Consider the following 27,611-nt stretch of genomic DNA (forward strand, 5'->3'; position numbering starts at 1 on the left):
AACACATCAAAGATGTTTTGAAGAACCATTTGCTTCCCATTGTCAAAAAACACAACAAGATTCTGCACCGTCTCACTACACGAAAGCTACACAGACTTTTTTCCCTGTATGTACTCATCAATGCGACCAGTATAGTTCATCTATTGTGATAAAGAACACAGACTTGGTGTGAGGACAATTTTCCGTAGTATATTTCCTCGAAAGAGTCGACTGCCTCTTCGCCTGATTTGAAACTTCTCGACTTCTATGCATGGAGTTATATGCTAGGTAAACTAGGGAGCACCAAAGAATTGACTGTGGTTACTTTCAAGCAACGTTTGGAAAAGATTTGGGATGAAATGCCTCAGAATATCGTGCGTGCGTGCCAACTGTAGCACCTTTCAACTACGATTGTGGCTGGTAATTAAAGCAAAGGGGAAAAGTTTTGAATTGGACTTATGCAAGCGTCTTATTTTTGTGAGAAATTACTGTACTGACAGTTATTGCATACAAAACAGTCAACAGAGAGCACTTGCGTGTAAACCTAGAATGATGCGCACTCTTTTGCTCAGTATAGACTGAGACGCTGAGATTTTAATCTGGGTAGTTAGTAGTGTCATGAATCACGAGCTTTTAACACCAATTTTGGACCAGCGTTTCCAGACTTTGCTGAGAAAAATCCGTAGTTTTATCACCAAAGATAGGGTTATACATTCGTTTCAAAATCAATAAAGTAGCTAAATTTTATCAAATTTTGGCTTAAGTAAAAATTTAACCAACATTTGTACGTTTTTTGCAGGGTCGCTACACAACCTCTATTGTTTTATCCATATTGCTGAAAAGTGTAAATTGATTTCGATGTGTTTTCGATACCCGCTTTGTCATCCCAAGCCCGCTAGTTATCCCAAGCCCCAACCTAGCGCCTCCACGTGGCCATACCTGGAAATACTTCAATTTGCATAATTGAGTAGCCAAGCTAGGAGGTGCGGGGTCGTGCGGTTTTCAGTTCCTAACCTTAGGGGCCATCCATATACCACGTGGACAGCTTAGAGGGGGGTGGGGGGTATGAAAATGTCCACGCTTGTCCACGGAAGGGGGGGAGGGGGTATGGGAAATGTCCACGAGGACAAGTTTTTTTTAATACAAAAAATAGAAATTAGAAAAAGAAATATTGATTTTATTATGCATATTAGCATAAACCATTGATCGTTTGTTTTTAAACTCAAGGAAAGTGTTATCTTCTGAGGGATATGTGCACCGAGCATTACGAGAGTGCATATGTGGCATAATTCGCGCTTGCGTCAAATGTGGATTGCAAATACAGCTCACCACAAAAAGGATATCCATGGGCAACGTATTTTTGAAAGCATTCGCCCTCAGAAAATTTTATGAACCACGTCGGAAAGATCTTATGTTGTGTAAAATCAATATCCAAACTGAGGCACTCTGGTTGGACAGAGATGCTCTTGACGGAGATGAAACGTCAAGTGAAAATCGTGCTGAAACGGGCTCTTGTAGCTCTTGTAGATAATATTTTGTAATAAACAAGATCACTAAGAACAGAAGAATGAGACTGGATAACATGCCTATTACAACGTTCTTTTACGTAAGCTTTTCCCTTTTTTTTTATTAATTACTGAATAAGCTAAGTTGAAAACAGGATTTAGCACCACGCATTTCGGTTTGTTGAATTTCACATAAAAAAAAATGTCCACGTGGACAAACAGGGTAGGGGGTGGGGGTTGAGTCAATGTCCACGGTTGTCCACGGAGGGGGACGGGGGGGTTGAAAATTGGTATTTTTATGTCCACGTAGTATCTGGATGGCCCCTTACAAATGTAGTTTTAGGCAACCATTAAACCACACGACTTTATTTTCAAGTATTATATGATTTTTGGCAAACTAATCTATTTTCAGAGAGCGAAATAAGGCGCTATATCCTTGGCCAATTGCAGCCTCTGATCTAAATGCCATTAGTTCATCCCTTAACCTGTATCACTTAACCTTTATTAGCAAAGATACTCCCAACGACTGTAAATAAATCATTATCTATGTATATGGGAAACGTTTGGTATGGGAGGTCCACGCTTTCTTTCTTCCCCTTGATTTCAAGGAGTTTAATGGAATTAGTATTTTCTCTAGTTCCACTTGATTCCTTGGAATTCTCTCTGCGGTGGATGCTGCGCAGTTGGCCTGGGTGCGTTAGTGTGAGATTAGATTAGAGATGTGTTTTCGATGCACGCTTTGAACTCAGCATCTTTCCACCTAAATGTGTGATCACTCTTTATCGCATTTGTTTTATAGGTATTGACCTTGATAGTATTTGACAAAAAATAGATTTTTTTTGAATTAAACCAATTCATGTACATTTGAGATGTGACTTATATTAATTAAGGGGACATGAACGACTGAAAATTTTGAAGAAAACAATTTTTTTTATTTCAGATTTTGATTCTGCAAACTTTATGTACCTTTTTCTCAGAAACTACACAACGTATTCAAACAAACTTTTTTTTTGTTTTGTTGGTAGTAGCTTGGCAAAGACTTTTATAACTTTTGAGGTTTGTAAACGAAACACAGCCTGAGAAAAACAAAAAAGAAGAAGAAAAGATGGCTGAAAAAATAAAATTTTGTCTTCTTTACAAACCTCAAAAGTTATAAAAGTCTTTGCCAAACTACTACCAACAAAACAAAAAAAAAGTTTGTTCCAATACGTTGTGTAGTTTCTGAGAAAATGGGGCATAAAATTTGAAAATCGTGGTTTTCCAGGAGCGGCGTTTTATTCCGCCGAAGTTGTTCCACGCCGCTCTAGAATGTTTATGTGTATGATCGTTTCTCACCCACTTCCCGTGGTCGGATCATTACAAATTTAGTATCAAAATAAGCAGAAAAGACTGCAGAATCCAAATAATAATGATTTTTTTAAAATTTTTGGTCGTTTGTGTCCCCTTAAGAAATTAAGATTATTCTCGACTTTCGTTATGGATCTTTCATCATTCTCCTTTCGGTTCTATTGTTCGGTGGTTCGCTCTTTTTAACATCTGCTTTTCTGGCATCGTTACATTGTCATTTTTTTCTATTTTCAGCAATTTATTGTTATTTTTTATTGTCTTTGATTGCGTTGTTGGTTGCTCTTAATTGCGTCTTTTTGCCCACATTTGTAGTCTGTTTTGGCGTATCTTGTCGCTGTTTAGCTGTCATTCAATCGTCTCTACATCGCCTTTTCTGAATCTATTTTTAGTCTTTTCCTCGTTTTTGACATTTTTTATCATTTCTCTGGTATATTTGTCGGCTTGCGTTTTTTATTTTCATCAGCTTTTCGCTTATTTGTCATCACTTTTTCATCATCTTTTCGTTGTCTTTTCGCCGCCTCTTCGCCATCTTTTTACTATCTTTTTGTCGTCTATTTGCTGTCTTTTCGTCGTTCTTATGCTGTCTTTTCGTAATTTTTTGTTGTTTTTTACGACGCGTTTCGGTGTCTTTTTGTTATGAAATTTTCATATTCCTTTTGCCATCTTTACGTCACATTTCCATAGCTGTTCGTAATTTTTTGACCCGGTTTTTTGTCGATTTTGGTCATCTTTCATCGTCTTTTGTTGTCTTTTCAAACTGCCGCAAATGACGATCATTAAGACCGTCGCAGTGGCCTTTTGACCGAAAGCCCCAAAATGTCGTTTTTTTCACTGTCGTTTTGTAGTCTTTGTCGTGTTTTCTGGTTTTTTGAAAGTTTTTTTATCATTTTTGTCGCTGTTTTCGTTTCTTTTCGTTGTCATGCTGTTGGCTTTTTTTTATAGAAGGGGATTTGACTACTTTGTCCATTAATTTGAACTTTTGTAGTATATCCCTGTTTACCGTACGTGCCATTCAAGCCAATTGCCATTATAGACAACTAGTCATTTGCTCCTGCACGCTCCCAGTCAGGTATGATATGGTTTATGAAACCGATAACCTTCCCGGGATTGGCAGACCAAATTTAACTAGGAGATAAGCATCTCTTGTCAAGAAATTTAGCTCTGCTCGTGTCAAGCGCACTACAACTGCAGAGCAGGTGCTCCGACGTTTCGCTTTCAAGATTGCAGAAGCGACAGACATCATTTTCAACACGGCCCATGTTCTTTAAATGATGTCTAGTCGGACAGTGCCCTGTTACTAGGCCGGTGTATGTACACAGAGCTCTCTTGTTGAGCTCTATGAGCTTTTTAGTGGTTTTTACCGCAAAAAGGCTCCGGACCGATGAATTCCGAATTGGAGCCCGCTTTTGCTAGCTCGTCTGCTGTTGGCTTTCTATCGCATATTTGTAATTTTTTCGTCACTCTTTTGCACATTTTGTCGTGTGCTTGACGCTCTTTAAACGTCTTTTTATCGTATTTGTTTTTGTATTTTGTTGCCCTTTTAGCGTCCTTTTGTTGTCTTCATAATATTTCTATGTAATATTCGTCGTCTTTTCATCCGTCGTTTTTTAAGCTTCGTTTTGAACACTTTCGGTGGATTTTTCGGCGGCTTTTTGACGAGTTTGTCGGTTTTTGTTTGTTGCTGTTTTGGCATCTTTTTGACGTGGTTTCTTCGTTGTCCTTTGCCGTTTTTTGCTGTCTTTTTATCTATTTCTGCAATTTTATCGTCATCCTGTTTGCTGTCAAGACAACAAAAAGCTGTCTTTTTACGGTCTTGGCAACGTTCTTTTGTCGTCTTTCTGGCGTATATACGCCATCTCTTCGTCGTCTTTTTTCCATGTTTTGTCGCCTTTCTAAAGCTTTTTAAGCTTTTTTGCCCCCGTTTATCGTTTCTTCATTGGCTTTTCTACATCTATTTATAGTCATTTCGTCATATTATTGTTGTCTTTCCGATACCCTTTCGCCTTCTTTTTGTCATCTTTTTTTTCTTCTATTCGTGTAAGTCTCTTTTGATCATCATCTTTCTGCCATATTTCTAGCGTCATTTCATGGTCTTTTTGCCACCATTTCAACGCATTCTCGTTGTCTGTTCGTGGTTTTTTGAAGTCTACTTTTGAAATTTTTGTCGCTTTTCCATCGAATTTTGCACTTTTCATCGTCTTTTTTTATTCTGAACCTTTTTGACACTTTTATACGTCTTTCCGCTGTGTTTTCTGTTAGCCTCGTCGTATTTAGTCATATTTTTTTAGCTTTTTACCTTTGTTATACTATAACAAAGGTTTAAAAATTGGTCGAAAAACACGAAATTAATCCGAGGCCCGGAGGGCCAAGTCACATATACCAATCGATAGGGTTCGACGATTTGAGCAATGTCTGTGTGTGTGTGTGTGTGTGTATGTATGTAATGATTTTTTCTATCGCCTGTTTCTCAGAGATGGCTGAACCGAATCGTTCGCTATTACTTTTGTTTGAAAGGTATTATTATCTAGTAGATCACTATTGAGTTGTTTCGTGATACGACATTTCGTTTAAAAGTTATAAGCAAAAATGTGAAAAATACGTGACACGGGTTTCTCCGGAACTACATGACCGATTTCAACGATCTTAGTATCAAATGAAAGCCCTTATTAAAGCTAAATTATTCAGAAATTTTTAATTGAAAACAAACAAGTAGTTTAAAAGTTATGCTTAAAAAACCTGTTTTGACAAGGTAATAATTATCGCCTGTTTCTTAGAGATGGCCAAACCGATTTATGCGCTATTAGTCTCATTTGAAAGATAATATATGCTAATAGATCACTATTGAATGGTTTTTTGATTGGACGTTTAATTTGAAAGTTATGAGCAACCGTATACACCACACCAAAATTAACAATAATTTATAATGATTTTAACCAAGATAATTTACCTAATTTCAATTATTTTAATATCAAACGAGAGGTTTTGGCACTATGAATATATATGCAAAATTTCATAAGAATTGGTTGTACCGGTCAAAAGATATTAACCCTCGAACACTCGCGCCAACTTTTGCAACACAGTTACTTGCGCGCACTATAACCCCAAACCAAAGAAAACGTGTGCACTAGAGGTTTGACTGGAAAAACTTGGTTTTAGGTTTATCGAACCTTTAGAATAGTTTCTTGAAATTAAAAGCTCTATCGTCTGGTGGAATCTAAATTTTGATTAATCCCCCTAAAAGTGAAATAAAAAAAATATTTTTCTTCAGTGTCAATATAACACATTGATGTGCTCTGCAAAGTTATAGAGCATATTATTACAAGAAATTTTGCTAGAGACAGTAACCTTCCATCTCTACAGCTAAGATAGAAAAATCTTATTTATTGTATATGAATTTGTAAACTCAGTTTTTATATTTTTGCTCTTTTTGTAATTGTTGTATGACTTTTTCTTGTATTACAAAATTGTACAAATGATAAAAATACACAACTTTGCTGAATATAGTATACCTCTATGTTTGCTTGTTTAGGAACTGTAGAACTTTGATTATAAAAAATACCTTAATTTTGACTACGAATTACTCGACTACCAGCAGACGGATACATTTTAAACATTTTACATTGGCTAGTTTTGCTGCATACAGACACCATTTTTCCATATGAAGAAACGAGAGGAAATTCCACTTGATGTCAATTGCGGTACACCTCGCATGCTGATTGTTTCGTTTCTGTGATGACGGTTTATGCTGATCTATTTTTCAAACAATTTAAATTATTAATGCATTGAATAATTATGACATTTTGCTCAGAATAAGTTTATTGAAGAATATTCGTTAGTTAAACAACGATTTGTAACTTTATAACAATATGGCGTTGAAAAACCTACACGTGTTGTACAAAATACAACAGCGTGAGTAACCGAAGGTTAATAAAAATTGATTAAAATTATTCAAGAAAACTCTATTGATGTGAATCAAATAGAATGGCATTACAGGAAATTATGCATAGTTCAAAAACCTATAAACTAGACCTTTACTAGGCAATGTATATGTTAAAGAATAAGATTTCCTCTTACAACTTACTTTTATTTGCACTTACTCAAATTAATAACAACTTACTTATCCTTACTCAGCAATTACATGAAAAAAGGATCTATAAAAATTTAAAAGTGTTCCTATTTTGTTTAAAATTTGTAAACTTATTCAATTTTCAAAAATTTTATGTAAACCAACGCATTACGCAACGTTAACCAATAGAATTATGTTCCGAAAACGTGTCGATTTCTATCTCAAATACCAAGTAAGACCGTATAACAAAGGTTCCTTTCACCACTAGGTGGATTAAATCGGGTTTTTCGATGTGATATTGTTTTTCGCCGTCTTTTCATCACCTCTTTATCGTAATTTTGTTCTTGCTTCATGCCGTTTTTGTTGACTTTCTTGTTGTTGGTTTGACATCTTTTCATCATCTTTTTTGTTATCTTGTGTTAGCTTTTTACTATCTTTTCATAGTTCATTGTAGTTTTAAGCATGTTTTGTCGCCCTTTTAACGTTTTTTCAACCTCTTTTTATCATGTTTTGCCGTAGGACTACGTCTTTGTTTACTATACTGGGTAGGGTAACACTTTGTGAAAACGAAAATAGAAGTGTAACGTTTGAATGAAAGATTTCAAATGCTTATAACTTCTATACTACTGAACATGTTGAACAGTCATGTTGACTGTTAATATATCGTTAGGTAGATAAAACGTCCAACAATTTTATAGTGACATACTTATAACAATCTTTCATACGCTTAATAGTTAAAATGTATGTAAAAACAAAGCCAAATTTCGTTAACATGGAAGGCAAGCGGTAAGCACGAATGGCAAGCGGAAGCAGACTGCAGTGATAGCTGCTAGAAAAAGCTTTTCGGTGCAGGATGCAATGAATCGATGCCGATAACCTACACCCGGTTGCCATCAGGGGTGTGAAATTGTCAAAATTTGGCGGACTAAACAACCATGGATGGCAACAACTCTGAAGTAACTTTCATATCGAAAATAACAGCTAATAATAGTTAAATTATAGCTAATAGGCTGTGTTCAACTGCTTTCTGATTAGTTTCAGTTGATTTAAGATGAATCAATCAGTAAGTAGGTACCAGAACCAAAAGTACCAAAACCATTAAGTGGGACACGGACAATGTATGTAGTTTGACACCCACACTAGTACCTCTCTGGTTGCCATTCATGCCAAAAGGGAAAGACATCCGACTGGCACTTATATATTTGCGCTGAACTTGCTTTGGCTTTGACGTTATTTGTAGCCAATGGCCCTTTTAAGGGCCACCAACGAATTAAATGAAAGTTAAATGAAATGTTTAATTTATCGTACCTAAAACGCTAAATATATGCTACTTTTGTGGCGTTCCCCTCAAGCTACTAAGCTACAACACTATAAAATTCCCTAAAACAATTTTTGCTGTTGCTGGAACATCGAAGTGATGCTTTCATCTGAAAGAAAATTAAATTTCATCTTCAATTATTACTTGATGTTGAAGGCCACCAAAGCCGAATGATGAATGATATTCACATTTAGCCTGAAACATTTACTAGGAGCTCGAATGTCATGATAATTAGGTGCCTTCTGGGACGGCATTTTGGTTAATTCACTCAGCAACATGAAACAAACGAAGGTCTGAACCTCACAAGTGGTTTCCGTAGCGCACGTGCTCACTGTTTTAGTGAGTCAAGCGGGAAGCAATAGATACTCATAAACACTTTTCTATCCTCTTCTTGTCACGTTATTGTTTTTTGTCACTGTTTTGGCAACTTTGCATCGCTTTTTCATGTTGTTTCCGTCGTATTTTTGTCGTTTTTCGTTGTCTTTTTGTTAACTTTTCATCGTATTCAAATCTTCCAAATTAAATTGATTGTAACGAAATCGTAGTTGTATAACTTTGACGTGTTTTTTGGTTACAAGAGATGTATTTTTATCATCTAACAAATAGAACCACAGGGGGACGGTATTCCGGCCGAACTTCTAAAAACGGGTAGCGAGCAACTATACGAGGCAATCCACCGGATCACTGTCAGGATATGGGAGGAAGAGAACTAATGTCGCGGGAGTAGTTGGATGGCCTATTTGTTCTTTTTTTACAAAAAACGATAGCGACTCGAGAATAAAAATTATCGAGGCATTACACTGTTCAATTCTGCCCATCAAGTGCTATCCCGTATGCTGTTCTGTAGACTAAGACTAGCGGAGCCCTTCGTCGGTAAGTATCAAGCTGGTTTTTGCGAGAACTTGCAGTTCCATTATCCGTTTGAAGACTTTAAGGCGGCGTACGATTCAGTCAAACGAAATGAGCTGTGGCAGATAATGCTAGAGCATGGTTTTCCGTCGAAACAATTTACGCTGATTCATGCGACGCTGTATGGGTCAAAATACTTTTAAATGGGGAGCAGCGAGATTGAGACTTGCCATTAACACCGCCGAAACGAAGTACATTGCGGTTGGTGGGGAACCTGGGAGGCCCAATGGTGTCGCCGAAGTAGAGCGAAGCAGTGGAGGAATTCAAATAACTTGAGTCGCTCGTGACATGTGACAACGGTGTAAACCGCGAAGTAAAACGACGAATTGCAGCCGCGAGTTGAACTTTCTACGGATTACGTAGCCAGTTGAAGTTCCATAGTTTGCAAAGTCGCAAAACACTGGCGCCCTACGCTCTATACTTGGTGGAAAAATGAAAAATGGAGTGTGACGCAGACGCATGAACCATGAACTGTGTTAAGTACCTATACAAATATGCTGATATAGTGAAGGTCGTATAGTGTGGCAGGTTATGGTAGACTGGACACGTGGTCAGAATGCCCGACGAAAGAGTAGCTAAAACTATTTTTAGCAGAAAACCAGGAAGCGGTCGTAGACTTTGGGGTAGACGAGGCAGTAATGGAAGGAATAATTTTTGTTAAATAAAGATTTTGATGTCATTTACTGAGAAACTAATATGTAATTATTCTTGCAGTAGAAACGCCGGATAACGCCACTTAGGCCACGTGGCTTAATTCAGGTTTTTACTAAATAACCTCACAATTATCTCTTGTAATCATGCAAATTGTCTATGATTTACAATTCCAATCAATATGTAACATATGATAGCTACAAGCCTATCGCCCTAACCCTTCACACGGTAGGACCATTCATGACCCTAGACAGGTCATTGTCGTCGTCGTCGAAAATGACCCCATGCAAACGTCTGGTTGCATCAATTTCATCTCGTTTCCGTTTATGCATCCTTTTATGTACGAAAAGTCCCAATCCGGTCCGGAGAGTGCTGAATCCATCCAGTCTTCTTCGGTGCTTCTTTCGAGTGTGTGTGTTTGTGAATTTCTTACCGGAAATATGATAATCATTGCTTTCGTCACTTAGCTTGGCTATACAACCGGCAGAGTTTAGATGAGACACTTTCGATGGAATGGAATACAACTGCTAAGAAGTGCTGCACGATCATCGTCACCATCATCGTTCGTCCGTTTGCTCGATGTCGATGGCCATTTGCATAATAATGGCACACAAACTTCGACGGGATGCTACGACGAGCAGGCAGGCAAACTCCGAATTAGGAGACCGAAATGGCACCACTGGACACACTTTGGAATTAATATTTATGGCCTTGATTTCGCAGCACCAAACCAACGGAACGGCGACAGCTGGCGACGGCTTCACACGGACGAAGCTGTTGCCTTTTCGAGAGCCGTTCGTATGTGATTCGCGGCGGCGATGGATGCAATGAATGCTAATTGTTCGAAAAATTGGATCTGGACAAAAATGACGGAATTTGAATAAATTCAAGAACGAACCACGATGATTTCATCGACGTTCAACTTCAGTATCTCGGGTCTCGTTGTCCAATGCTTTCAGCTTGAATGCACACCCTGACACCGATTATCGTAACTTGTAGAAAGCAGTTCAAGAAGCTCGTTTTCAGCACTAAATTCCGTCACATAAATAATTCAAAGCGCTCGAAATTACCACCATATCTCGGCGCCGTGCGGATTTCTTCCGCTGGCGTTTACTTCCGGTAGCCCATCAGGAGCGCGGAAATGCACTTGCGAAACGAGAACGAATGAAAATGGTACCCTTTCGGTTGATTGTGCTTTTGTCCGCTACGGCGATGATGGCGGGACACACAGTAAGGAGCGAACCATTGCAATATACAACCTAGATAATCCGCACCAAAAACACAGCTAAAATGTCATCGCAATAAAATAAATCGCACGAAACGACGCGGCGAAGTGAAAAAGTGTCCCCACCGAGAGCATTTGGCGGGACCGAAGATGTCGCTCGGCGCGGTGGGTGGGTGGATGTGTTCCGCCCTGCTGTAGCAGTCAGTTCGAGAAAACTACATGTATAGTAGAACAGCGCGGTTGGTAGCACTTGACGAAGGAAAAAATTACCTAATAATTTTCCGCTCCTGTTTCGTCGTCTTAAAGGGAGAGAACGGCGGTGCGAAGTTTGGTCAGGTCAAAGTCAGGCAAGGCTGAGACAGAGGGAAAATTTATGCTGGACAGTCCCGCTCAAGGATGAACGCAGCCAGATTCCGCTGTAGATTCCGGACGAAAAAGGGTTGTTCTGTAATTTATGGTCATGGTATTGATTTTAATTTGTGGAATTCAATGCGTGCTTTTGTTTGGATGTTTGAATTTTTTTTACTCTGGTAATAAATACTTTTAATGAACAAAATGATTATTTTTTACATTGGGACTATTTATGACTGAAAAAATCCCATTTATCTGCAAACCACGCATCCATAAAATAAACCTACCGAAATTTTACATCAAGTTGTATAGTTTTACGACCGCAAACTACGGGCCCGCCGTCGGCGGGTCCATTATCCCGACGGATACACGGTTTATCTCTGACGCTACAAAGCAGCAGACGCTTTCTTTTAAGATCAAAGCCACGCGCGACCATTTCGCACCTATTCATCCGCTCGTTTTCCTGTCTTTTTTTTTTGTTCTTGGTTTCCAGTGAATCCCAAGAAAAGGGACACTTCCACAAGAGGACACATGAAGGCCGAAAATGGCCGAATCAGGAACGAGCGCCCTAAAGAATGCTCCGCCGAAAGGAAGCGGAAAATTTTCCTCCGCTTGATATTTACATAATTTTTTCATGGAACTTTATTACGGCGTATAAAATTTATGACTTGCGAGGACGATAAAAGTGCGCCCGCCGGTGTCTCTTCAAGCCAGCCAGCCAGCCAGCTAACCTGTGTCGTGTTCAAGAAGGAAGGTCCTCGGATCAGTCGCGGCGACCAGGTGGATAGATTTCACCGGGTTTTTATGAGTTCGCATTTCGCGTTCGCTCCTTCGCTCGATGTGCACGGTAAAGTGCGGAACGGATGCGTGTGAATCTGTTCGCTTCCACGCTCAGCGCGGCTGTAGATGTTTATATATATTTTCCCGGTACTGGGCCCAAGAGGGCGTGAATGGCAGGCAGTTTAATTTTTGTGGTCCTTTGGTTTTTTTACGCACTTACGCTGTACACTCGAGATAATTTTTATTGAAGACGCAGGATTCTTGCCGGTGCGGTCGTCGGATGGGAGGATTGTTGTTCCTTCTCGCTTCGTGATTTGTCACACCGCAAAGACGATGACGACGACGACGACGGCGGCAGGAAAATCGATTTTCATTCTGCGATGTGGGATTTTATGTACATGGCACATGATTTTTTGCTTTTTTCGGTTCGATTAAAATTGTTTTCTTGATTGAAAATTGAATTTCATGATACGAAGAGTTTTTTTACTTACTACTACTTTGAACGAACAATTTATAATTTATACTGTTGAGTGTTTCAATTTACATTGATGATCATTTTCATACCGCAAGGCAGCAATCATGGCCCATTTCTTTTTATTATTTCTTTCAATGTTGCAGTAAAATTTGTTAGAATCGATCCAGTCCAGTTTAGGTCATTCAAGAAAATAGAAATCAAGTGATATTCAAAAAGATTTAATGACCGGAGCAAGGAACAGTTTCTTCCTTCCTCCAGTTCAATTTCTTCCGAAATTCCAACTTTGCCAGTAACGTTGCTGTATTCTTAAGACGGATACAGTAATTCAAAGCAAAAACTCAATGCAAAACTAACCCAAAAGCGATGAATGAAAACAAACTGTAGCTGTATTTACACAATTATTGAATTGAAACCGGCTTACAACAAATTGGCTTGTTACCGAGAAATGTATCCCCGTTAACCTTACGCTTCTGTAAATAGCAAAATTCGATCGAAATTGCTTTGTTTTACTTTGCTTTCAGCATCGTTTGCTCACGTGCTTCGTTTGATGCATAAACTTTAGTTACAACCTTTCTTTGGAGTTGAGATAATCGTGCCTATCTAGCGCATCCTCGCCGATCTAAGTCAAACGAGGACGATCGATGGCCATACCTGGAATTGTTTCGTGTACATACTGGCGCAGCAAAGCTAGGAGGTACGGAATTCGCAGGTGAGAGGCGGTTCAGACAGCGTCTGTCTCGGAACGAGCGGTTGAATATGGAATGCTGTATCCCGCAAGTTACACCTAAGATGGCAGACGGGCCAGTGGGATGTAGCTATCGTGACCTCAAAATGGACAAAAATGGAAATACGGAACCTACACACCGACATATGATAAATCCGATGAAGTTAAGGACGATTTGTATGACAGGCTTGAGTGGACCTATGGAGAACTCCTATACAAGAAGTAAAAATTATCATCAGATCGGTAGAGAGTAACACTTCCATCCCGCCATTGGAAGACATAGACTTCATCTGTCGACCGATCATAACGCTCTGAAGCTTATAAACATTACCATGGCATTATAGCGCCATTTGTAGCACCTACCAGGTGGATGGAGCACTTCCAGATGCTGTTGAATGGAGTGACAGACACGGAAATTAGCGAATTTTACTAATTTTACGAATACGAATTTTGAGCGATGCCTAAGCTATAGAGCACAGGAGTAAGTTAAGATTGCAATCAGTGAGCTAAAATACAGTAAAGCTGCCGGAAAGGACGAAATCTCGACTGAACTTCTAAAAGCTGGTAGCGAGCAGCTGCAGGAAGTAATCTACCGGACCATTTTTAGGATCTGGGTGGAAGAACAAATGCCGAAGGAGTGATTGAATGGCCTTATTTATCCTGTGTCCTGGACCTTTGAAACTGGAAGCAGCGAGATGGGGACTTACCATTAACATTTGAGGGTTTTGAGCGTAAAATTCTGTGATCAATACTTGGTGACAAAATGGAAAACAGTGTGTCATTTTTATGCTATTTCATCATCATCATTGTTTCATTTCCACATCAATTTGTGCAGTTTTTGGATTAATGTCATGTCATTTTCAAGTCATTTCTCTCAGTTTAATGTAATTTTAGCTGTATTTTCGAATTGATCAGTCAGAATTTGATTCACATTTTTATTCCTTTTTGTATCGTTTTTGCAGCGCTTTTCTGTATCTTTTCCGTCATTTTTGTACATTTTTTTTATCATTTAAGTATCACTTCATCATAATTAATATCATTACTGAGCTTGTTTAGTTAAATTTTAGAACCATACTCTATTTATGTCATCTTGGAGACAGTTATCTGTTATTTTTACATTATTTAGTACCATGTTTGTATCATTTCTGTATCATTACTTATTTTTACATGTTTCTTTTGTTATGTTTAGGTTTTTTTTCTTTTATTTTTGAATTATTTTTTGTATAAGTCATTAATTTTGTATAGGATGTGACGGAATCGGACAGTGTGCCCTACCGAATTTCTATAAAATAGCACAGTATCCGGAAGCAGTTCCGTCCATGCGAATAGTAGCGCTTTAAGCGGTATTAACAGTGGTACTGGCTCGAGGTGCCTAATGAAGCCTCTTGTCTATGGGCCAATTTCAACTGATCTTCGCAATTCCTGGCTCTAGAGAGTGTGATTGGTTGAAAAGTAGTAAACTTAGAGGAGAAAAAAGATGTAAAACACTGACACCCAAGCACGGGAAATAAGCAGTTGGCTCAATGCATGACGATATGGCAAAAAGAACGAAGTGCGGAATACAGAAAAATATTACTGAACAATATCTCATTAGATCAAAATACAGGTCACAGTTGTAATGCCCATATAAAAAAGTAGTCGGCAATTGAAACGTTTTGCCTTTCTACTATATAAATATATAGTATAAAGGTATAGACATCACTTGGAAAACCGAAAATGGAAAGAAGGTCCTGCGGGCCGAATATCATATACCATTCGACTCAGTTTCGAAAACTGAGCATTTTCTGTGTGTGTGTATGTATGTGTGTGTGTGTGTGTATGTGTGTGTGTATGTGACGCTTTTAATCTCACTCACTATTCTCGGAGATGGCTGGACCGATTTTAATGTTCTTAGTGTCAAATGAAAGGTCTAGGTGTCCCATTGGTCGCTATTGAATTTCATACTGATCGGACTTTTAGTTCAAAAGTTACGTATAAAAATACGAAAAATATGGGACTTCATTATCTCATAGGTCTCTTAACCGATTTGAACAAAATTGATTGCATATGAAAGAGGAGCCTTGCAAACCCTTAACTTCCAAATTTCATGACGATTGGGCTTGTAGTTTGAAAGTTACATAAAGAAATGTGAAAAAATAGTATTTAAAACATATTTTTGTAACATATAAGCATTAATTCAATGAAAAACATCACACATTTTATTATTATTTGAAAATAACTGCTGAGATCTATCAAACGAAACCGAGTTATTTAAAATCTGACGGTTCATTCAAAAGTTATTTAAACTTTAACACTTAAGCACCGTATATTAAACCGTTAAAACGTGTGAAATCAAAAAACAAATGTTGATTGTATTTAATGTGTGTGATGTATGTGTGTATGTATGTATGTATGTATGTATGTATGTATGTATGTATGTATGTATGTATGTATGTATGTATGTATGTATGTATGTATGTATGTATGTATGTATGTATGTATGTATGTATGTATGTATGTATGTATGTATGTATGTATGTATGTATGTATGTATGTATGTATGTATGTATGTATGTATGTATGTATGTATGTATGTATATATGTATGTATGTATGTATGTATGAATGTATGTATGTATGTATGTATGTATGTATGTATGTATGTATGTATGTATGTATGTATGTATGTATGTATGTATGTATGTATGTATGTATGTATGTATGTATGTATGTATGTATGTATGTATGTATGTATGTATGTATGTATGTATGTATGTATGTATGTATGTATATATGTATGTATGTATGTATGTGTGAATGTGATCCCAAGCAACAATGTGAGTTTGATTGTACTCTTATGGTGGTTTTCATGACCAATTGTGGTCTTGAATGCTATCATAAGAGTGTAATAAAACTCAAATTGTTACTTGGGATGACAATTTGCAATTTTTAAATTTGCATTGAAATTCAAGAAAAGATGTTTCTCACTTTTCTGAATCAATTGTCTGAAGTTTTTGAAGCCTCTTAGTGGAATACGAAATTTGAAATTAAAGATAAGAAAAAACTTTTACCGACTAAATTCCACTATTTAATATTTATTCGCGACAGATACGTATACGCTTTGAAATAAGACACTGATGAAGCCTGCACGTCGTAGGCGAACTACGTATCTGTTGCAAATAAATATTAAATAGTGGGATTCAATCGAAAAGCTTTTGCTTTTCTTTGATTTCAGATTTCAATTGTCATTTTCTTCACTTGCTGTTACTCACAATTGTACAAGAAAAGCAAAAAGCGAAGAAAAGCAGTTAATTTAAGCATGTAGGTCTTTTTAATCAATAGATACTAGAGCTTAGAAATGTTATATGAAAAATAGGAAGTAAACGTTGCACGGTAGTAATTTTGTAAGATTTGTTTTCGTTAATGACATTTTAAAGGACAGATGTCTTATGTCATGTATCATGTTTCAACAAATAAATCAAAAATGACAAGCACTGGAAATCATATCGATCATATTTCCTATTCTCAAGCATGTTTAAGGCGCAGCTTGCACTATTTTTCGACTTCATCTTGTTTTCCTAACCCTCTAACATTGTAAAAACGATGCGATCAAGCTAATGACTATCTTTTCATGAAAGTACATTGAAAAGAAGCTTAAGTTTTGATTTTCATGCAAAAATAATTATCTGAAGGAGCGCCAGCTAAGAAAAAGTTCAATTTCTCTTTTTCATATCTAATGCTCTATTCAGTTATTTTTTCTAATTCAGATATATCGCAAAATTGAAGCCAAGCAAACTAATAGTAAAATTTTGAGATTAATCATTTTGTTGTCGATATCCTTTGTCTTCAAAAGCGAAGTATAATAATAATTTTTCTGAACTCTTGTTTTTCAAAGATGCTAACTTTTGAACGTATGGTATTAATATCAAAATATCAAAAAATCTGTTATGAACACATATTTCATATTGTCAATTCAAAACAAGTTTCGTATATGGCTCTGAAGCCCAAAAGTTAAGGCCGACCGATTATAAAACTAAATAAGGTTTTACAAGTATTTACGCACCCAAGGAAAGAAAATTTAATTATTCTACGCAATACGTTGGTAATTTTACTGGCAAATAAGGATTTTGAGGAATACGGAACGGATATTTAAAAATATAGTCAAGTTAATTATACATAGACGTTCCTGAGAAATTAAATAATGATTATTATGGCAGTAGAAAGGCTAGGTCACGCCGCTAGGTGGATTAATTCGGGTTTTTATATTGTTGTAGTTTGTCATTTTAGAGCCATTTCACGGACATTTCATTTGACGGATTTCACGCACACTCGTCTATGTGGTTGGCAGCACCATCTCAATATTCAATGAAACTTTGTGTGTGTAGAATTCATCTAAATAAACAACTTAGTACTTGCATACTTAGTTTTTCCAAAATTGGTCTAGGCTAACTTTTGCAAAGGGCTTCATTTTTTCTCTTTTTTTAATAAAAAATTTAACTAGAAAATTATAACACAAAAATTATCTATGGGTGGCTTTTAGAAAATATCCTGGATCTATACCTATAAAAATGGATTTCAGTCTGTTTGTCTGTCCGTATGCTCCTTATAGAATCGAAAACTACTGAACCGATCGGCGTGAAAATTTACATGTAGAGGTTTTTGGGGCTAGGGAAGGTTCTCTCGATGGCAAAAGACCCCTCCCCCCATTAAGAGGGGGGCTCCCATACAAATCTAAGCCTATAAAAATGGATTTCTGTCTGCCCTATGTTCCTTATAGAATCAAAAACTACTGAACCGATCGGAGTGAAAATTTGCATGTAGAGGTTTTTGGTGCCAGGAGAGGTTCTTATGATGGTTAGAGATCCCACCCCCCACTAAGAGGAGGGGCTCCCATACAAGTGAAACACACCTTTCTGCATAACTCGAGAACTAATCAAGCAAATGGAGCAAAATTTTACATGTAGGTGTTTTTGGAGACAATAACTTTTTTTATTGTGGATTGAGACCCCCACCAACTTTAGGAGGGGGGGCTCCTATACAAATAACATACAAATTTCCTCATAACTCGAAAAGTAATTAATCAAATGGAACCATCCCAAGTAACAATTTCAATTTTAAGGTGCACTTGAAGAGGTTTCCAGCATTTGCTGCTTAAAACCGATCTCAAACTTGTAATTCTACAAAACTGCGATAAAACAGCCATAAAACCCTTATAAGGCGAGGGAGGCCCACACTAAAGAAGGTTCTCAAGAAAATTTCCAAAGATCCTTTAAAAACTTGTAATTCTTATCGATATCTATTTATAATGACTTCCAAGAGTCGCTAGAAACAAAAAGAAAACTGCCACAAGTGTTGATGATTTTATGGTTGTCTCTTCAAAGAACACTTACAAGACATCATACACTTCTTACAGCCTTAAATGTTTTAAATTGAACAAGAGCTATAAGCTATAAGCATTAACAGATATTGCTATTTCGAAATGGGTATAAATGAAAATTGAAAATAAAAATGGTGATAAAAGCAGCTGCTTTGTTGCTCATAAATGAGAAATTTTTCATGCCACACTCAGTTTGTCGATGTTTTGTGACTTGAAAGTTAGAAAATTTTAACGCGCCAGTTATTTTTGCTAGATTATTGAAAAATTAAATTAATAAAAAAAATTAATGATTTCATGAAGAAGTTGATAGCTACCAAATTTTTAATTAATTGTGGCAAAAAGGCTTTTATATGTCTAAACATTTATTCAAAAAGATAAGATCGCTAATAGTATTACATAATACCATATTTATAAGCGCCCATATACAATTGACTACAATTTCAAAAGTAATCAAAATAGCCCTATTCGCCATTTTTTCAATGGTTTTATCCAAATCAACCCGAAAGCGCTTATTAGACTAACATTTCTTGCACAAGACAAAGAAAATTTATCCAAGAGCGCGATAAGTTCATCAATACTTATTGCATTCTTGAAGAAGAGACAAGTTGCGCTTGAATAAGAATTGTTTGAATTACTTGAGGGCACCAAGTTTTTGCAAGATAACCATTCTAGTATAAACAAAGAAAACATCAACGAAGTATCGACGTAACGTGTTGTTTGTGCTGTTTGGACTGCACGACAGTTCCAAGCGTTTAATTTACAATTGGTATTGGTACAACTGTTTTTAAAAATTATGCTTCAAACATTTTCCATACAAAGACATCTGACTTATGAACTCTATATTTAGTTAAAAAAAATACGAAAAGCTCTAGAGGAAGCACGCACCGCCTCTGGCAAATGCATCATTACCGGCACTGTCCTTCCCCAGTTCAGTTAGTCCTGAGATCTTTATTGTTTTGTGACTTCGCTGATTGTTCATATGAAAGAGTTTTCAAAATATTACACAGGTTTTCGCCTAATTGTCGTTTAAAAGATCTGCATAATTTTTCTTTCAAGAATATACGATTTTAAGAGAGTTTTATGGCAGTATTGTTACGATAAACGAATCTTGCAGAAGAATGACATAAGTTTTTGTCAAAACTATTGTTAAGTTTTAAGGAGCGTCGTTTTTAAGCAAAAATGAAGTATCCTTTAAAACCCCTTATAAGGTGAATTACACTTATTGATAACTTAGTTTTATGGGTGATTCTTCAAGTCTCCTTCAGTCATACTTCAGAAATGTTAGTCAAATAAGATAAAATTCACTTGAGGAGGAACATTATAAAACCTAACAGATTTTGAAATGCTCTGATAAAACTGCTATAAGAAATGAATAAGACCAATTTGCTATTGAATTGTTACTTGGGATATTTGGCATGTGGGTGTTTTCGGAGACATGAATTTTTCTATGATGAATTAGGACCCCTTACCTGTTTAGGAGGGGGGGCTCCCATACAAATGAAATACAAATTTCCTCATAACTCGAGAACTAATCAAGCAAATGGAACCAAATTTGACATGTGGGTGTTTTTGGAGACAAGATTTTTTTCTATGGTGAATTGAAACCTCTCTCTACTTTAGGAGGAGGGGCTCCTATACAAATGAAATCCAAATTTCCTCATAACTCGAGAACTAATTAATCAAATGGAACCATATTTGGCATGTGGGTGTTTTTGGAGGCATGAATTTTTTCTACGATGAATTAGGACCCCTTACCTTTCTAGGAGGGGGGGCTCTCATACAAATGAAATACAAATTTCCTCATAACTCGAGAACTAATCAAGCAAATGGAACAAAATTTGACATGTGGGTGTTTTTGGAGACAAGAATGTTTTCTATGGTGAATTGAAACCTCTCCCTGCATTAGGAGGGGTTGCTCCTATACAAATGAAATACAAATTTCCTCATAACTCTAGAAGTAATCAAGCAAATGGAACCTAATTTGGCATGTGGGGAGTTTTGGAGGCAGGCAAGATTTTCTGTGAAATGGTACATCCCGCGTAAAGTTTTTCGCGAAATGGTATTCTGTGAAGCTCTATATTCCGCGTTATGGTCAACCGAGAATTGGTGTTCCGCAAAATGGTATTCGGCGAAATGGTTCGTAATGATGGCGAATATTTAAATGCTATCCGCTTTATTTTATCAGGCTGAGCGATGGGGAAAGTTGTTTTCTACTTTATTGTGAGGAAAATTTGTATATTAAAACACCCATGAACTCCTCAGAAACTTGCAAAATTCGAGATTGTGACAAAGGTCATCCGAGATTCACGATTAATGTACAACATAGTTTAATTTGTGGCAATACGAAGTTTGTCGGGTCAGCTAGTGTTCATATAAAAATACTGAAAAGAATAAAAATAAATTTTTACACTGAAAAAAAAAGCATTTTAAGAACTAAACATCGATTTTCCTAAATAGGCCATCTCAGAAATTGACGAAATTTTTTTGAAGATTTTGACGATCACATGCATAAACTTATTTATGGGAAAAATTATTCCTAAAACAAACTTTTTCATGTCCATACTGAAAAAAAAATTCGCCTGTTCGCCGACGACTCTATCATACGCTGCCCTGAAATTCACGAAAAGATGATGCGTAGGCACGTTGTACTGCCGATATTTCTGGAGGATTTTACGGAGTTGATCCGCAGTAGCAGGGGCCCCCATGAAACCCGCCTAATACTGTCCTACGAAAGCTCTTCGTATTGAGGATAGACGACACAACAAAATCTTCGAGTGCGCCTTGTAGGCGGCATTAATCAGCGTACGTAATACCGCGGTTTTTACATTAATCGAGTCGATCGCACTTTTTGTAGATGGGACAAACCGTACCTTCCATCCACTCCTCCGGAAGTTTCTCGTTTTCCTACATCCTTGAAATCATCCAGTGAAGTGTCACTGCTAGCGGTTCTTGGAAATTTCTGTATAGACAAATACCTTTACTATACCTCATTCAACTCATCTTACTACCAATGTTCTAAATATCTTCTGAATAACAACACTCAATAAGTTAAGCTATTTTTTTGTAATATGGCTTCCGGTTTGAGTTGTCCAGTTACCATTACTGACTTCACGACAAACAAAAGAGAAATTAAACAACCATCACTGATGAACATGAAAAAACAAACCGAGTAAACACCCAAGTGTGGAGAGTTCGACATTTTTACCCACGATTGATTTCCCTAGTATACTCTACTCTACTCTACTCTACTCCACCGTACGTGTTCCGACCGTTCAGTGTCCCTTTAGTTGAAATTCCTTCTTCCGGCGAGAACGGATAACCGGTAACCTTTTCCCATCGACGAGCGACGACGAGCTTCCAATCAAGGTTGACTTCATCGAAGCGATAGCATCGATGCGATGGTCGGACGGACAGACGGACGGACCGACGGACGAATGGACGGGTAAATCAACATTCGATGTCCGATGGCAGTATACTGCACACGGAGAACGCGCGGTCAACAATGGTGGTTTCACTTTCAATCACTGAATCAACAGCGGCAGCAACAACTAGCGGCCTCGATGGGTTGGCAGGCAGGTGCGCACCATCAGAATCTGAATTATTTATACCCTGTTTGGCTTTAGCCTTTCCTTGCCCATTTATCCATTTCATGTGTGTACTGACTGGGTAGCATCCCCGGCAATCGTGCTCCACTATACGGGTCACTGGAGACATTATTGCACTTTATCTTTTTCGACTCAGCGACGCGACTGTGTGAATCGAATGGCTGCAGAAGTAGATAGATCCATTCATTCCTCTATAGGTGGTGTCCTTGCTAGGCGAACGAAGGAATCTCGATTGCATCGTCGTACCTTCTTCTTCTGCTTCGATGTGTATGTACCAAATAGGCAACCCCGTCTCAAAGGCAGACTTTACGGCAAAACTTTGCTTGTTAACTGCGCTTGCCAAAGTAGAACGAAATTTATGGACATTTTTCTCCGACGACGACGACGACTTTACCCTTTCCCGCTTCTCGTCGCTTCATTCCGCTGTTTAGCGAATCTGTCGGTCGCTTGACTGAGCAGACGAAGTTCGAGCTTAGTGACTTTGTCACCGCATTGCTTGGTTGCTGCTGCTGCCGGTGCATTTGTTCCACTGCACTGGGGACGACTGAAAAGGAGTTGTCGATGATTGCGACAGCTAATAGCTTTAATGAGAATTTGCTCCTCCTTCTCGACCTCCTGTGACTATCGGGGCATGCGACCATCGACAAGAACTTGATTGACACACGGTGACAAATTGAGGTCCGACCGTTGAGTTGCTGCGAGTTGAGTAAAACTCGACAAAAGAGAAGCAATTCAATTCCCGAGTGTTTTCGGGGTAGTTTCAACTTTGTCACTGTCAGATGTTTTAGCTCCGAGCAAATGTTCGAAGCGAAATCAAACAAGCTCGTTAGTTGCAGTCGGGTGTGGCGATCTTTGAAAATCAATCATCCCTTTGCTTCCTACGTGATGAGCTCCAATCGTCAAAAAGTTACGTAAGCTCTGCTCTGCTCTGCTCCGCTCGGCAAACATTTCGGTTGGTGACACATTGAACCAATTTCGCACTACCACTCGGCCGTTTGATTGATAGTAGACATAATCGAAAAATCGATCCCACATCGTCCGTCCGAGACAGCCGGTGGTCATTCGGTTCGGTTCGGTCGTTCCAGTTTGTGTTGTTCTCGCGAACGCATCTTCTCTGCTCCAGTCAGTGGTCCAGTTTGTTTGTTTACTTATTATGGCGTGGAAGCAAATGGACAGAAACAACAGTTTCAGTTAGCTAGCAGTGTCCGGCGGTTGCCGGTCTGGTGCTGGCTCGGTTCGAGATGTTCGGTTGACCGCAGCGGGCGGGATGCGTGCCTCTGCTGGAGTGAGATGTTTTACGACTAACAGTTGTTCGAGAAATGGCGTTTCCGCAACCATGTGACATTGTGAGATAAACAATGTTAAATGGAGGAATATTTAGTTTGGGTAAACAGGACTTCTGCTGGTTCCCGGTCACAACAAGGCAGCACATTGTGTACTGGCGTGAATGGCGTTTAGATGTTTACTGTTGCTGTAATTGTCGATGTGTAAAACATGAAGCAATATTCGCATACTATGCAAAGTTGTAAATAATGTAAAAACATGCAGCTTTACTTAAGAAATAAAATTTCTATCTTTATCGAGTGTTGAACTATAGGGCATATTCTTTAAAACTTCTTTAAAAATTGGTTTTTCATACTTAACTTTGCTTTGTTGCATTTTACAAAAATACAATGTTCAAGGCAACGATCGAAGCACTCAAAATACACGTTTTTTCAGAAGATCGCAAATCTCTTGAACCTTTACTTGCTAAGTTATCGCATATTCAATCTTTAAATTTCCTTAGCTTCACGGGCCCATGGGGTAAAATGGGGCAAACGGATTTATGAAATCAGCGCTTCATCCTAAAGCTTAAGTCGAATACTATCAACTTGTATGGGTTCCGTTTGTCTCCAACGACCCAAATGAGAGTATGGCAAGCATACGTTTTATGTATTTCGCGTTCACTATAGGCTCGATACACGTCCATTCTTCTGTGTTAGTAGATAGACATATAGTTTCTTCGGCAGAGTTATAGAAAATATAAAGGCAAATAACTTTGCTATAGAAATCACATTTCTATCTCTATCGAGTGCAGAGTTGAAGAGCATTTTCTTTAGAAATTCTTTAAAGATTAGTTTTTCATACTTAGCTTATGTTGGTTGAATGTTACAAGAACATATGGTTCTGGGCGATTTTTGAAGGACTCAAAATACACGTATTTTCAGAAGATTGCAAATCTCTAGGACCTTTCCTTGCAAAGTTATCGCTTTTGGCTCGTGCAGTTAAGGAAAAATAAAGCTTAAATAAGTTGAACATCAGAATCCACAATTTCTTCAACTAAATCTCCTTCAGCAGTATTTAATAAATTTCACTAAAATCACGACAAAAAACACCGCTCAGCATAAAATAACAGCTATCCTTCGTTCAATAACAAAGGATCATTCCACCCACGGTGGATCATCACACTGATTGACATACAAAAACACTTCCTAAGCGTGCAACCAGTTTGGCACAAATCGCCTCCCAAAACAAAGCCCGAACCACAAATAAACATCCGAAAGGGACAAACGATCCATCCAATCCAATATTGCTCCGGGCTGGCTGGCTGGTTTGCGTACGGTTTTCATTCAAAACAACACGGCCGAGCTTAAAAGTTATCTCCGCAACTACGTCACAGCTTTGGCACAGAATCGTTCCGAACAAAATGGGAAGCGCCATGACGGTGACGGCACTCAACTTGTATGTATATGTGTGCGTGTATGTGTCTGTGTCTGTTTGACTCAGTCAGCTTTTATAGCGCGCAAAAACCCACGGCGGAATGATTTATGAGTTTGAGGAAATGATGAATTGCAATCCGCTGCAAATTGTGCTGGGATCGGTGTATTGCTGCCGCCTCGTGACGGGTTCAACCCGCAGGAAGGTGCCGGATTTATCACTTCTTCCGGCAGGACTACCAGCTTAGTGTAGATCCAAAGTGAAAAAGAATGTTGGCCGGTATAGGGAAAAAAACGGGCGCATCAGCCGTACTGGGATTTCAGCTTCTCCTCTACGACCTTCTCTTCTCAGTAGTGATAGCGAACAGATAAGGTTTGTCGGTGAAATACACGCACTAGCTTTGAGGCTAAAGGAATTTAAGACGGAGAAAACTGGCGGCGCGGACGCGACGGGGCTGACAGAATACAAAAGGCTTGATTTGCGAAATTTACGCCACATTTCGGCGTGTCCGCTGATTGGAAACAGGTTTATGGAAATCCGGCGAAGAAGTCTAACAAAGCTTCAAAGGTCATGACGACGACAGAAATTGAAATTTTTGCTCTCTCGCTTCATGACTTTTGCAGAGCAAAATAATAGCAGACCAAGCTATTTTGGAACTCGGACACAAAACATAGGGGAGAACAGAAAAAGTTAATGAATAATCGATGTGTCCCATCTTGCTTCGTTGGGAAATCACCGATTCGAAATTTGATTCCGCCAAATAAGAACGGAAAGGTCAACTGTGTCAGCGAAACTGACAAGCACGCACACACACATACAGAGTAAAAGTAGGTAGTAAATACCCGCGCAGAAGGTCACATTTTGATTATCATGTTCCTATCGTTTGTCGGAGAATTTTCCCATCAAACGCCATCGATGCGGAAAATTCAAAGGAAACCCGGAGCAGCAAGAAAAACGACGACGGAGACGGAAACCCACACCGCACAGGAAGCGGGTGGGCGAGGCGATGCGACGGACAGGTAGCTACCTACGGCACAGCAGCAGCAGCCAGCTGAAGCGGAGCTACGATCCGAGGGATCAACAAAGCGTGAGTCGCCCCGTATCCGGTGCGGACGGAGAAAATCAATAAATTTAAATTTAAATAATGAGACGAGATAACAAACGGCTTACCGGCTAAAGCCGAGCGGAGGATTCGACAATCGAACCTGACCCCGCTTCCTGCTGCTCGGTCAGCATCATCGCATCGTTTTCGTAATCTTTTTGCCGGTGCGGAAGAAGCCACGTAAAGCAGCAGCGCGCTCGCACACAATAATCCGGAAGGTACCAGGGGAACAACTACTAAACAGGAACCGGTAGGAAAGCAAACAGGGTTGCATTCTCTGGATTGAATTAAACGGCATCAACTAAAATGGTGTAATTTCAACGTATCACCGTGAAACTTTAATACAGGGCTGCCTCAAAAATTTGCAACGGATTTTTCAACTGGTTCTATACATTTTTATTCACTGAATTTAGAAAAAATAAACGAAAATGTTGTGTATACTAAATTTCTCCACAACAATTGAAATAATAGCCAATTGAAAAAATAAAAAACAAAATAGAAATGGGCCCAGATTACTACTCTGTGGTACACTAGAACTGTTATGTAAATGACCGTAAAAGGCCGGCGGTAGTTGCCAAGTTGCTGGTCTAACAAGCGTCATATGTTCGAATCTCGACTGGGAGGTGCTGCTATAGAGTCAGTAGGATCATTGCACTAGCCCCGTAATTGTCCTGTACTCTAATAACCGGTTGCGAAATCTGTCGATAAAGAAGGGTCAAGTTCTCATTGTTTTTGCTTTTTTAGCTACCAAGTTGCACGAAAAGTTGTCTGCTTATATTTTTCAAACCTTCTACAAAATGTTGTGGCATATCCAAGTTTGTCAAGTGCAGCTTGCTCTTATATCTTAAATCCTGCGCATATAAACTTCTAAAACAATTGGATTTCATTCGGAGGGTATTTTCAGCATGTTACTAAATTCAAGGTACGATTCTTTTCTTTTGCTGGGCTTTCCCAAATAAAAACTAATTTTAATTCAATAAACATCAAAACCACTGTTTTTCCGCTGGCACGTAATTAGGCCGAAAAAATAGAAGCAATCGCACACGTATATCCGCTGTCGATGATGGTTTGGAAAACACGCAATTATATTCACGTTTACTTATTCTAGAGATTAAACAGCTGTCACCGAACAATTCTACCTCTTTTTATATGAAAACTAGCTGATTTCCCGATCCCAGTCGGGGTCTCTTTGTCGCTCAGTCACTTGTACATCTGTTTTTGTAACGAAAACTCTCATAATGCAATAAACAAAGCCCTTTTTTCATTTGAATGTGTCTACTCCCTCTGTCAGTTCCTCTCACGTTGTCCCCCAACCACTTGTAAATCTATCTTCTTTTCGATAATCCCTATAAATCGACACAAAGCCTTTCTTACGGTTTTGAACCTCCCATTTTAGTGGCCACCCAATTCCCCCTTTCGGAAATAAAACAACTTGTACAACTGCTATCGTTTCAAATGCAAGAGAAACACATCCCTTTACCCATTTGAACCGTTCTCTCCCCTTATAAGAGACCGTCTCCCT

The sequence above is a fragment of the Sabethes cyaneus genome, chromosome 3, assembly GCF_943734655.1.
Source record: "Sabethes cyaneus chromosome 3, idSabCyanKW18_F2, whole genome shotgun sequence".
Taxonomy (NCBI): Eukaryota; Metazoa; Arthropoda; class Insecta; order Diptera; family Culicidae; genus Sabethes; species Sabethes cyaneus.